General features: G+C 45.1%; 5 non-coding genes across 5 annotated transcripts; all 5 read left to right on the top strand.

Moving 5' to 3' along the window:
- Window positions 1-379: 379 nt before the first annotated feature.
- On the top strand, window positions 380-570 carry LOC130312503 (U2 spliceosomal RNA). The gene has a single exon (XR_008860617.1). It is a non-coding gene; the product is annotated as a U2 spliceosomal RNA (small nuclear RNA).
- A 2,084-nt stretch (window positions 571-2,654) lies between these two features.
- On the top strand, window positions 2,655-2,845 carry LOC130312471 (U2 spliceosomal RNA). The gene has a single exon (XR_008860586.1). It is a non-coding gene; the product is annotated as a U2 spliceosomal RNA (small nuclear RNA).
- Window positions 2,846-4,926: 2,081 nt separating this feature from the next.
- Window positions 4,927-5,117, top strand: LOC130312502 (U2 spliceosomal RNA). The gene has a single exon (XR_008860616.1). It is a non-coding gene; the product is annotated as a U2 spliceosomal RNA (small nuclear RNA).
- Window positions 5,118-7,224: 2,107 nt separating this feature from the next.
- Window positions 7,225-7,415, top strand: LOC130312500 (U2 spliceosomal RNA). Its single transcript, XR_008860614.1, has one exon. It is a non-coding gene; the product is annotated as a U2 spliceosomal RNA (small nuclear RNA).
- Window positions 7,416-9,508: 2,093 nt separating this feature from the next.
- On the top strand, window positions 9,509-9,699 carry LOC130312556 (U2 spliceosomal RNA). Its single transcript, XR_008860667.1, has one exon. It is a non-coding gene; the product is annotated as a U2 spliceosomal RNA (small nuclear RNA).
- The last annotated feature ends 2,724 nt before the right edge of the window (window positions 9,700-12,423 follow it).

The raw sequence follows: 12,423 nt of genomic DNA, 5'->3' as shown, positions 1-12,423 counted from the left end.
GAACATTACGAATATGCGAATATTCGCGAATATGACGAATATTCGTCCATATATTCGCGAATATTCACGAAATCGAATATGGCCTATGCCGCTCAACACTAATCCTAAGCCCAGTGTCACATGCAAGTAGGAGGAGTAAGAAGGGTTCCTGGCAAATCCGGGTTATGGATTGCATTTAAAAAGGCCCCGTGGGAGTGCAATGGGCCCCTGTCTTGCTGCTTAGCAATAATGGTATGGGTTTAGGTTCTGCTGTGTGTACTGGTGGTTGACTGCCCCCCAGCCCAGAGTGTGCATGGAAAATTGTCTGGCAGCCTCCCTGACAGCAAGCAGTGATAGTGCCCATGAAGGGCACCTTGTTGGGCCCGCCCCTTTCACGGTTATCGCTTCTCGGCCTTTTGGCTAAGATCAAGTGTAGTATCTGTTCTTATCAGTTTAATATCTGATACGTCCCCTATCTGGGGACCATATATTAAATGGATTTTTGAGAACGGGGGCCGATTTCGAAGCTTGCTTCCGTCGCCCTATGCATTGACCCGATATGGCAGTATCTTCGGGTACAGTGCACCACCCCCTTACAGGGTTAAAAAGAAAGATTCCTACTTTCATTGCTACCTGCTTGCTGGCTAGCCAGCTAGCCAGCCCTGTGGGCCTTGCTGCTGCTGCAGCCAAAAAACAAAAGGTGGTGCTGCTGCTGCTTCTGCTGCTTCTGCTTCTGCTTGTGTCTGGCCGCTGTTGGAGCGTCCAGGCACAGGACTTCTGCTGCTGCTGACTAAATGGCCTCCTTAATTGGATCATTTGAGTAGCCAGCACACCTGTGCAGGTAGGGCATGACATGATAGGCAGCTGCCTTGATAGCGGGTGGGTGCTGAATGTTCCTAATTGACAAAATAAGATTAATGCTTATGAAGAAATATAAAATCTCATCCCTTCCCCAATATCGCGCCACACCCCTACCCCTTAATTCCCTGGTTGAACTTGATGGACATATGTCTTTTTTCGACCGTACTAACTATGTAACTATGTAACATAACATGGGGGGGGGGGGGGGTCTCCTGGCTGTTCACACAGGTGTGTCATTGCTGTACATTGACCATGCATTGCTTCTGTGGTATTGCAAAGGCAAAGACAAATGCTTCCAGCCATCCATTGCACTAATGGATTGGTCATCAGCTGGCTGTCTATGTCCCGCATCAATATAGACCAAAGTACAGAGGGTTAGGCTATGCTATTGTGCACCTACCTGATGCATCAGAAGGTGCGAGGCCCTTGCTAAATTCTGTGCACAGACTTTGAGATCTATACTTTAGACTGTATCTAAACCTGCTCCAACATGGACTGACATTCTGGCCTACTTTCAGCCGATGCGACTTGTCTGTCGCTGAACAGTCGCTTTTTATGTATTCAGCACCTATGTATAATGTTGTAAAAATGCTCTAGAAGCTAAAGTCGCAGAAATGTCACACATATTTGGCCTGCAACTTTCTGTGCGACAAATTCAGACAGGAAAAATCAGTATAAATCCTTAGAAAATTATCCCCCAGTGTCTCCATCTGCTGGCGGTATTGAATAAGCATTGCTGCACTGATGGGGTATGCATTAGACGAAAAAAAAGAAGAAAAAGAAGAATAATACGCCCAGAAAAGAGGCGAAAAGGAGAAAAACGTAAAAAAACGTGAAAAAAAAGTAAGAGGAAGAGAAGGGAAAAAAAGGTGGAAATGGGTTTAAAAGTGATTTCGGCGGAGAAATATATATATATATATATATATATATATATATATATACGCGCACACACACACATATATATAAACGTATTCTCCGTTGAGATATTGCAGCCGCTGCTGTGTCCAGGCCCAGGAGCCTTAGCACTGTGCTGTGATGTCACTCAATACCACTGACATCACTAGGTGTAAACAACATCTCTCCTTTGCTGTGTATGTGACTATGGAGCTGTTTGGTGATGTCGTCTATTATGGCCTTCATAGAAGCAACAGGAGATTGTTGCATCCATCTAGAACCCTCAGAACTACAGTGCTATGATGTCACTCACTTCCACAGGCCTTGCAGAGTGTAAACAACAACAACCCAGCTTTGTTGTGTATGTAACCATAGGGATTTGTGATGTCACCTAGAACCTTCACAGCAGCGACAGCTTTATGAGGAGCATCAGCACTGCTCTGCCTGAGCAGAACCATCACCGCCATAGGTTGTCAAATAACCCGGGTTTAACCCACACAGGTAAGTCCAATGGGGTGCAGGCATGTCCTCTATGCTTACAGCTTCCCGTGGGTGTTGGTTTGATACCGTTTGGGGACAGCCAAGGAGGCATCTGCAGGCAACAAAGGTAGGTGTGTGCTTGTGTGTGTGTTTCCTATGCAGATCCTAAGCCCAGTGTCACATGCAAGTAGGAGGAGTAAGAAGGGTTCCTGGCAAATCCGGGTTATGGATTGCATTTAAAAAGGCCCCGTGGGAGTGCAATGGGCCCCTGTCTTGCTGCTTAGCAATAATGGTATGGGTTTAGGTTCTGCTGTGTGTACTGGTGGTTGACTGCCCCCCAGCCCAGAGTGTGCATGGAAAATTGTCTGGCAGCCTCCCTGACAGCAAGCAGTGATAGTGCCCATGAAGGGCACCTTGTTGGGCCCGCCCCTTTCACGGTTATCGCTTCTCGGCCTTTTGGCTAAGATCAAGTGTAGTATCTGTTCTTATCAGTTTAATATCTGATACGTCCCCTATCTGGGGACCATATATTAAATGGATTTTTGAGAACGGGGGCCAATTTCGAAGCTTGCTTCCGTCGCCCTATGCATTGACCCGATATGGCAGTATCTTCGGGTACAGTGCACCACCCCCTTACAGGGTTAAAAAGAAAGATTCCTACTTTCATTGCTACCTGCTTGCTGGCTAGCCAGCTAGCCAGCCCTGTGGGCCTTGCTGCTGCTGCAGCCAAAAAACAAAAGGTGGTGCTGCTGCTGCTTCTGCTGCTTCTGCTTCTGCTTGTGTCTGGCCGCTGTTGGAGCGTCCAGGCACAGGACTTCTGCTGCTGCTGACTAAATGGCCTCCTTAATTGGATCATTTGAGTAGCCAGCACACCTGTGCAGGTAGGGCATGACATGATAGGCAGCTGCCTTGATAGCGGGTGGGTGCTGAATGTTCCTAATTGACAAAATAAGATTAATGCTTATGAAGAAATATAAAATCTCATCCCTTCCCCAATATCGCGCCACACCCCTACCCCTTAATTCCCTGGTTGAACTTGATGGACATATGTCTTTTTTCGACCGTACTAACTATGTAACTATGTAACATAACATGGGGGGGGGGGGTCTCCTGGCTGTTCACACAGGTGTGTCATTGCTGTACATTGACCATGCATTGCTTCTGTGGTATTGCAAAGGCAAAGACAAATGCTTCCAGCCATCCATTGCACTAATGGATTGGTCATCAGCTGGCTGTCTATGTCCCGCATCAATATAGACCAAAGTACAGAGGGTTAGGCTATGCTATTGTGCACCTACCTGATGCATCAGAAGGTGCGAGGCCCTTGCTAAATTCTGTGCACAGACTTTGAGATCTATACTTTAGACTGTATCTAAACCTGCTCCAACATGGACTGACATTCTGGCCTACTTTCAGCCGATGCGACTTGTCTGTCGCTGAACAGTCGCTTTTTATGTATTCAGCACCTATGTATAATGTTGTAAAAATGCTCTAGAAGCTAAAGTCGCAGAAATGTCACACATATTTGGCCTGCAACTTTCTGTGCGACAAATTCAGACAGGAAAAATCAGTATAAATCCTTAGAAAATTATCCCCCAGTGTCTCCATCTGCTGGCGGTATTGAATAAGCATTGCTGCACTGATGGGGTATGCATTAGACGAAAAAAAAGAAGAAAAAGAAGAATAATACGCCCAGAAAAGAGGCGAAAAGGAGAAAAACGTAAAAAAACGTGAAAAAAAAGTAAGAGGAAGAGAAGGGAAAAAAAGGTGGAAATGGGTTTAAAAGTGATTTCGGCGGAGAAATATATATATATATATATATATATATATATATATATACGCGCACACACACACATATATATAAACGTATTCTCCGTTGAGATATTGCAGCCGCTGCTGTGTCCAGGCCCAGGAGCCTTAGCACTGTGCTGTGATGTCACTCAATACCACTGACATCACTAGGTGTAAACAACATCTCTCCTTTGCTGTGTATGTGACTATGGAGCTGTTTGGTGATGTCGTCTATTATGGCCTTCATAGAAGCAACAGGAGATTGTTGCATCCATCTAGAACCCTCAGAACTACAGTGCTATGATGTCACTCACTTCCACAGGCCTTGCAGAGTGTAAACAACAACAACCCAGCTTTGTTGTGTATGTAACCATAGGGATTTGTGATGTCACCTAGAACCTTCACAGCAGCGACAGCTTTATGAGGAGCATCAGCACTGCTCTGCCTGAGCAGAACCATCACCGCCATAGGTTGTCAAATAACCCGGGTTTAACCCACACAGGTAAGTCCAATGGGGTGCAGGCATGTCCTCTATGCTTACAGCTTCCCGTGGGTGTTGGTTTGATACCGTTTGGGGACAGCCAAGGAGGCATCTGCAGGCAACAAAGGTAGGTGTGTGCTTGTGTGTGTGTTTCCTATGCAGATCCTAAGCCCAGTGTCACATGCAAGTAGGAGGAGTAAGAAGGGTTCCTGGCAAATCCGGGTTATGGATTGCATTTAAAAAGGCCCCGTGGGAGTGCAATGGGCCCCTGTCTTGCTGCTTAGCAATAATGGTATGGGTTTAGGTTCTGCTGTGTGTACTGGTGGTTGACTGCCCCCCAGCCCAGAGTGTGCATGGAAAATTGTCTGGCAGCCTCCCTGACAGCAAGCAGTGATAGTGCCCATGAAGGGCACCTTGTTGGGCCCGCCCCTTTCACGGTTATCGCTTCTCGGCCTTTTGGCTAAGATCAAGTGTAGTATCTGTTCTTATCAGTTTAATATCTGATACGTCCCCTATCTGGGGACCATATATTAAATGGATTTTTGAGAACGGGGGCCGATTTCGAAGCTTGCTTCCGTCGCCCTATGCATTGACCCGATATGGCAGTATCTTCGGGTACAGTGCACCACCCCCTTACAGGGTTAAAAAGAAAGATTCCTACTTTCATTGCTACCTGCTTGCTGGCTAGCCAGCTAGCCAGCCCTGTGGGCCTTGCTGCTGCTGCAGCCAAAAAACAAAAGGTGGTGCTGCTGCTGCTTCTGCTGCTTCTGCTTCTGCTTGTGTCTGGCCGCTGTTGGAGCGTCCAGGCACAGGACTTCTGCTGCTGCTGACTAAATGGCCTCCTTAATTGGATCATTTGAGTAGCCAGCACACCTGTGCAGGTAGGGCATGACATGATAGGCAGCTGCCTTGATAGCGGGTGGGTGCTGAATGTTCCTAATTGACAAAATAAGATTAATGCTTATGAAGAAATATAAAATCTCATCCCTTCCCCAATATCGCGCCACACCCCTACCCCTTAATTCCCTGGTTGAACTTGATGGACATATGTCTTTTTTCGACCGTACTAACTATGTAACTATGTAACATAACTTGGGGGGGGGGGGGGGGGGGGTCTCCTGGCTGTTCACACAGGTGTGTCATTGCTGTACATTGACCATGCATTGCTTCTGTGGTATTGCAAAGGCAAAGACAAATGCTTCCAGCCATCCATTGCACTAATGGATTGGTCATCAGCTGGCTGTCTATGTCCCGCATCAATATAGACCAAAGTACAGAGGGTTAGGCTATGCTATTGTGCACCTACCTGATGCATCAGAAGGTGCGAGGCCCTTGCTAAATTCTGTGCACAGACTTTGAGATCTATACTTTAGACTGTATCTAAACCTGCTCCAACATGGACTGACATTCTGGCCTACTTTCAGCCGATGCGACTTGTCTGTCGCTGAACAGTCGCTTTTTATGTATTCAGCACCTATGTATAATGTTGTAAAAATGCTCTAGAAGCTAAAGTCGCAGAAATGTCACACATATTTGGCCTGCAACTTTCTGTGCGACAAATTCAGACAGGAAAAATCAGTATAAATCCTTAGAAAATTATCCCCCAGTGTCTCCATCTGCTGGCGGTATTGAATAAGCATTGCTGCACTGATGGGGTATGCATTAGACGAAAAAAAAGAAGAAAAAGAAGAATAATACGCCCAGAAAAGAGGCGAAAAGGAGAAAAACGTAAAAAAACGTGAAAAAAAAGTAAGAGGAAGAGAAGGGAAAAAAAGGTGGAAATGGGTTTAAAAGTGATTTCGGCGGAGAAATATATATATATATATATATATATATATATAAATATATATATATATATATATATACGCGCACACACACACATATATATAAACGTATTCTCCGTTGAGATATTGCAGCCGCTGCTGTGTCCAGGCCCAGGAGCCTTAGCACTGTGCTGTGATGTCACTCAATACCACTGACATCACTAGGTGTAAACAACATCTCTCCTTTGCTGTGTATGTGACTATGGAGCTGTTTGGTGATGTCGTCTATTATGGCCTTCATAGAAGCAACAGGAGATTGTTGCATCCATCTAGAACCCTCAGAACTACAGTGCTATGATGTCACTCACTTCCACAGGCCTTGCAGAGTGTAAACAACAACAACCCAGCTTTGTTGTGTATGTAACCATAGGGATTTGTGATGTCACCTAGAACCTTCACAGCAGCGACAGCTTTATGAGGAGCATCAGCACTGCTCTGCCTGAGCAGAACCATCACCGCCATAGGTTGTCAAATAACCCGGGTTTAACCCACACAGGTAAGTCCAATGGGGTGCAGGCATGTCCTCTATGCTTACAGCTTCCCGTGGGTGTTGGTTTGATACCGTTTGGGGACAGCCAAGGAGGCATCTGCAGGCAACAAAGGTAGGTGTGTGCTTGTGTGTGTGTTTCCTATGCAGATCCTAAGCCCAGTGTCACATGCAAGTAGGAGGAGTAAGAAGGGTTCCTGGCAAATCCGGGTTATGGATTGCATTTAAAAAGGCCCCGTGGGAGTGCAATGGGCCCCTGTCTTGCTGCTTAGCAATAATGGTATGGGTTTAGGTTCTGCTGTGTGTACTGGTGGTTGACTGCCCCCCAGCCCAGAGTGTGCATGGAAAATTGTCTGGCAGCCTCCCTGACAGCAAGCAGTGATAGTGCCCATGAAGGGCACCTTGTTGGGCCCGCCCCTTTCACGGTTATCGCTTCTCGGCCTTTTGGCTAAGATCAAGTGTAGTATCTGTTCTTATCAGTTTAATATCTGATACGTCCCCTATCTGGGGACCATATATTAAATGGATTTTTGAGAACGGGGGCCGATTTCGAAGCTTGCTTCCGTCGCCCTATGCATTGACCCGATATGGCAGTATCTTCGGGTACAGTGCACCACCCCCTTACAGGGTTAAAAAGAAAGATTCCTACTTTCATTGCTACCTGCTTGCTGGCTAGCCAGCTAGCCAGCCCTGTGGGCCTTGCTGCTGCTGCAGCCAAAAAACAAAAGGTGGTGCTGCTGCTGCTTCTGCTGCTTCTGCTTCTGCTTGTGTCTGGCCGCTGTTGGAGCGTCCAGGCACAGGACTTCTGCTGCTGCTGACTAAATGGCCTCCTTAATTGGATCATTTGAGTAGCCAGCACACCTGTGCAGGTAGGGCATGACATGATAGGCAGCTGCCTTGATAGCGGGTGGGTGCTGAATGTTCCTAATTGACAAAATAAGATTAATGCTTATGAAGAAATATAAAATCTCATCCCTTCCCCAATATCGCGCCACACCCCTACCCCTTAATTCCCTGGTTGAACTTGATGGACATATGTCTTTTTTCGACCGTACTAACTATGTAACTATGTAACATAACATGGGGGGGGGGGGGGGGGGGGTCTCCTGGCTGTTCACACAGGTGTGTCATTGCTGTACATTGACCATGCATTGCTTCTGTGGTATTGCAAAGGCAAAGACAAATGCTTCCAGCCATCCATTGCACTAATGGATTGGTCATCAGCTGGCTGTCTATGTCCCGCATCAATATAGACCAAAGTACAGAGGGTTAGGCTATGCTATTGTGCACCTACCTGATGCATCAGAAGGTGCGAGGCCCTTGCTAAATTCTGTGCACAGACTTTGAGATCTATACTTTAGACTGTATCTAAACCTGCTCCAACATGGACTGACATTCTGGCCTACTTTCAGCCGATGCGACTTGTCTGTCGCTGAACAGTCGCTTTTTATGTATTCAGCACCTATGTATAATGTTGTAAAAATGCTCTAGAAGCTAAAGTCGCAGAAATGTCACACATATTTGGCCTGCAACTTTCTGTGCGACAAATTCAGACAGGAAAAATCAGTATAAATCCTTAGAAAATTATCCCCCAGTGTCTCCATCTGCTGGCGGTATTGAATAAGCATTGCTGCACTGATGGGGTATGCATTAGACGAAAAAAAAGAAGAAAAAGAAGAATAATACGCCCAGAAAAGAGGCGAAAAGGAGAAAAACGTAAAAAAACGTGAAAAAAAAGTAAGAGGAAGAGAAGGGAAAAAAAGGTGGAAATGGGTTTAAAAGTGATTTCGGCGGAGAAATATATATATATATATATATATATATATATATATATATATACGCGCACACACACACATATATATAAACGTATTCTCCGTTGAGATATTGCAGCCGCTGCTGTGTCCAGGCCCAGGAGCCTTAGCACTGTGCTGTGATGTCACTCAATACCACTGACATCACTAGGTGTAAACAACATCTCTCCTTTGCTGTGTATGTGACTATGGAGCTGTTTGGTGATGTCGTCTATTATGGCCTTCATAGAAGCAACAGGAGATTGTTGCATCCATCTAGAACCCTCAGAACTACAGTGCTATGATGTCACTCACTTCCACAGGCCTTGCAGAGTGTAAACAACAACAACCCAGCTTTGTTGTGTATGTAACCATAGGGATTTGTGATGTCACCTAGAACCTTCACAGCAGCGACAGCTTTATGAGGAGCATCAGCACTGCTCTGCCTGAGCAGAACCATCACCGCCATAGGTTGTCAAATAACCCGGGTTTAACCCACACAGGTAAGTCCAATGGGGTGCAGGCATGTCCTCTATGCTTACAGCTTCCCGTGGGTGTTGGTTTGATACCGTTTGGGGACAGCCAAGGAGGCATCTGCAGGCAACAAAGGTAGGTGTGTGCTTGTGTGTGTGTTTCCTATGCAGATCCTAAGCCCAGTGTCACATGCAAGTAGGAGAAGTAAGAAGGGTTCCTGGCAAATCCGGGTTATGGATTGCATTTAAAAAGGCCCCGTGGGAGTGCAATGGGCCCCTGTCTTGCTGCTTAGCAATAATGGTATGGGTTTAGGTTCTGCTGTGTGTACTGGTGGTTGACTGCCCCCCAGCCCAGAGTGTGCATGGAAAATTGTCTGGCAGCCTCCCTGACAGCAAGCAGTGATAGTGCCCATGAAGGGCACCTTGTTGGGCCCGCCCCTTTCACGGTTATCGCTTCTCGGCCTTTTGGCTAAGATCAAGTGTAGTATCTGTTCTTATCAGTTTAATATCTGATACGTCCCCTATCTGGGGACCATATATTAAATGGATTTTTGAGAACGGGGGCCGATTTCGAAGCTTGCTTCCGTCGCCCTATGCATTGACCCGATATGGCAGTATCTTCGGGTACAGTGCACCACCCACTTACAGGGTTAAAAAGAAAGATTCCTACTTTCATTGCTACCTGCTTGCTGGCTAGCCAGCTAGCCAGCCCTGTGGGCCTTGCTGCTGCTGCAGCCAAAAAACAAAAGGTGGTGCTGCTGCTGCTTCTGCTGCTTCTGCTTCTGCTTGTGTCTGGCCGCTGTTGGAGCGTCCAGGCACAGGACTTCTGCTGCTGCTGACTAAATGGCCTCCTTAATTGGATCATTTGAGTAGCCAGCACACCTGTGCAGGTAGGGCATGACATGATAGGCAGCTGCCTTGATAGCGGGTGGGTGCTGAATGTTCCTAATTGACAAAATAAGATTAATGCTTATGAAGAAATATAAAATCTCATCCCTTCCCCAATATCGCGCCACACCCCTACCCCTTAATTCCCTGGTTGAACTTGATGGACATATGTCTTTTCTCGACCGTACTAACTATGTAACTATGTAACATAACATCGGGGGGGGGAGGGTCTCCTGGCTGTTCACACAGGTGTGTCATTGCTGTACATTGACCATGCATTGCTTCTGTGGTATTGCAAAGGCAAAGACAAATGCTTCCAGCCATCCATTGCACTAATGGATTGGTCATCAGCTGGCTGTCTATGTCCCGCATCAATATAGACCAAAGTACAGAGGGTTAGGCTATGCTATTGTGCACCTACCTGATGCATCAGAAGGTGCGAGGCCCTTGCTAAATTCTGTGCACAGACTTTGAGATCTATACTTTAGACTGTATCTAAACCTGCTCCAACATGGACTGACATTCTGGCCTACTTTCAGCCGATGCGACTTGTCTGTCGCTGAACAGTCGCTTTTTATGTATTCAGCACCTATGTATAATGTTGTAAAAATGCTCTAGAAGCTAAAGTCGCAGAAATGTCACACATATTTGGCCTGCAACTTTCTGTGCGACAAATTCAGACAGGAAAAATCAGTATAAATCCTTAGAAAATTATCCCCCAGTGTCTCCATCTGCTGGCGGTATTGAATAAGCATTGCTGCACTGATGGGGTATGCATTAGACGAAAAAAAAGAAGAAAAAGAAGAATAATACGCCCAGAAAAGAGGCGAAAAGGAGAAAAACGTAAAAAAACGTGAAAAAAAAGTAAGAGGAAGAGAAGGGAAAAAAAGGTGGAAATGGGTTTAAAAGTGATTTCGGCGGAGAAATATATATATATATATATATATATATATATATATATATATACGCGCACACACACACATATATATAAACGTATTCTCCGTTGAGATATTGCAGCCGCTGCTGTGTCCAGGCCCAGGAGCCTTAGCACTGTGCTGTGATGTCACTCAATACCACTGACATCACTAGGTGTAAACAACATCTCTCCTTTGCTGTGTATGTGACTATGGAGCTGTTTGGTGATGTCGTCTATTATGGCCTTCATAGAAGCAACAGGAGATTTTATAACAAGACAGGAGGCTCGCATTATATGCATTGTTCTTCTTTACTGCAGACATATAGCAGCCCATAAACAGTTAAATTCCACAAGAAAAAACTTTACACACAATGTGAAACGTACAGGTGTGACCACCTAACTTGCTAGATAAATGTAACCAATGAGAATACAGGATCCCATATATAAGGTTCAGGTAAAGCATATTCTTCCTCTTCTTTGCTGCTTGCAGCCAGATAAGTATCACTGTGTACATTCAATTTTATAACATACAATTATATATTCTAGTAGATATTTTCCTTCCATTACTACTGTATTCTCTGTCTATCTATCTTTCCTGTCTTACGCCATTACTATCCCTTGTCCGGCTGCGGGTATAGATTTAAACATTCATTTTTATTTTCTTTATCTTAACTTTCCGGTTAATTTGACTATACATTACCTTTGTCGTGCGCTCTTGTGGTCCCGCTACTCTCCGGCGGCCATTAATACATCGCGCACCTCCTCAGTTTCCCCTGTACGAGACTGCTTCTAAGTCTCGCGAGAACTCGGCGCAAGTGGTTCTCACTTGCTGCGCTCGAGCCGTTCCTGTCAGACGCGCGCTGCTCGCCTGACAGGAATCCTCCCTGTGACACTTCTCCTCACAATAGTGATATACTGTCTTTAGAATAATAATTTTTACTTTATTCTCGGGGGTTTCTGTCTTATCTTGTCCTTTTTAGGACTACAGTATTACAATTTACTTATATATATTTAATTAATTATTTCCTGGATATTCACATATATTAATTTCAACATATATTAATTTTGGAAATAATTATACTAAGTGCCCTACTATTTCACTATGTCTACTGAACAGCAAAAGTCCTCTAATTCTGACATTATTTTCAATGACCAACTACAATTATTGGTGGACCATTCAGTCTCTAGATCTGTGCACACTGCCGTTAATAATGCCATGGCAGCGGTTCAAGAAACCATTGCAGACTCTGTAGCCAGAGCGATATCTCAATCTTCAGCACAACTGGCACACCAATCCCTGAGTTCCCATAGTCATACAAAAAAGAGACTTTCTTCCCATGATGACCTATTACCTAAAAAACATAGAAAAACTATTTTCAAAGAAAAAGGTCAAAATGATGATGATAATCTGCTTAAAAAGTGCAGTCATACTGATGTTACCACACAACATCCAGGACCCTCTACCCGGGAGGAGTATAATGATACACGGGTTAATATTACATCTGATATACCTATATCTGAGGAATATGTTTACGATGAAACCTATGAATATTATAATGG

This window comes from Hyla sarda, unplaced genomic scaffold, assembly GCF_029499605.1.
Source record: "Hyla sarda isolate aHylSar1 unplaced genomic scaffold, aHylSar1.hap1 scaffold_172, whole genome shotgun sequence".
In the NCBI taxonomy this organism is placed as follows: domain Eukaryota; kingdom Metazoa; phylum Chordata; class Amphibia; order Anura; family Hylidae; genus Hyla; species Hyla sarda.
The sequence above is the reverse complement of the archived record's forward strand: the minus strand, read 5'-3'. Positions and strand labels throughout refer to the sequence as shown.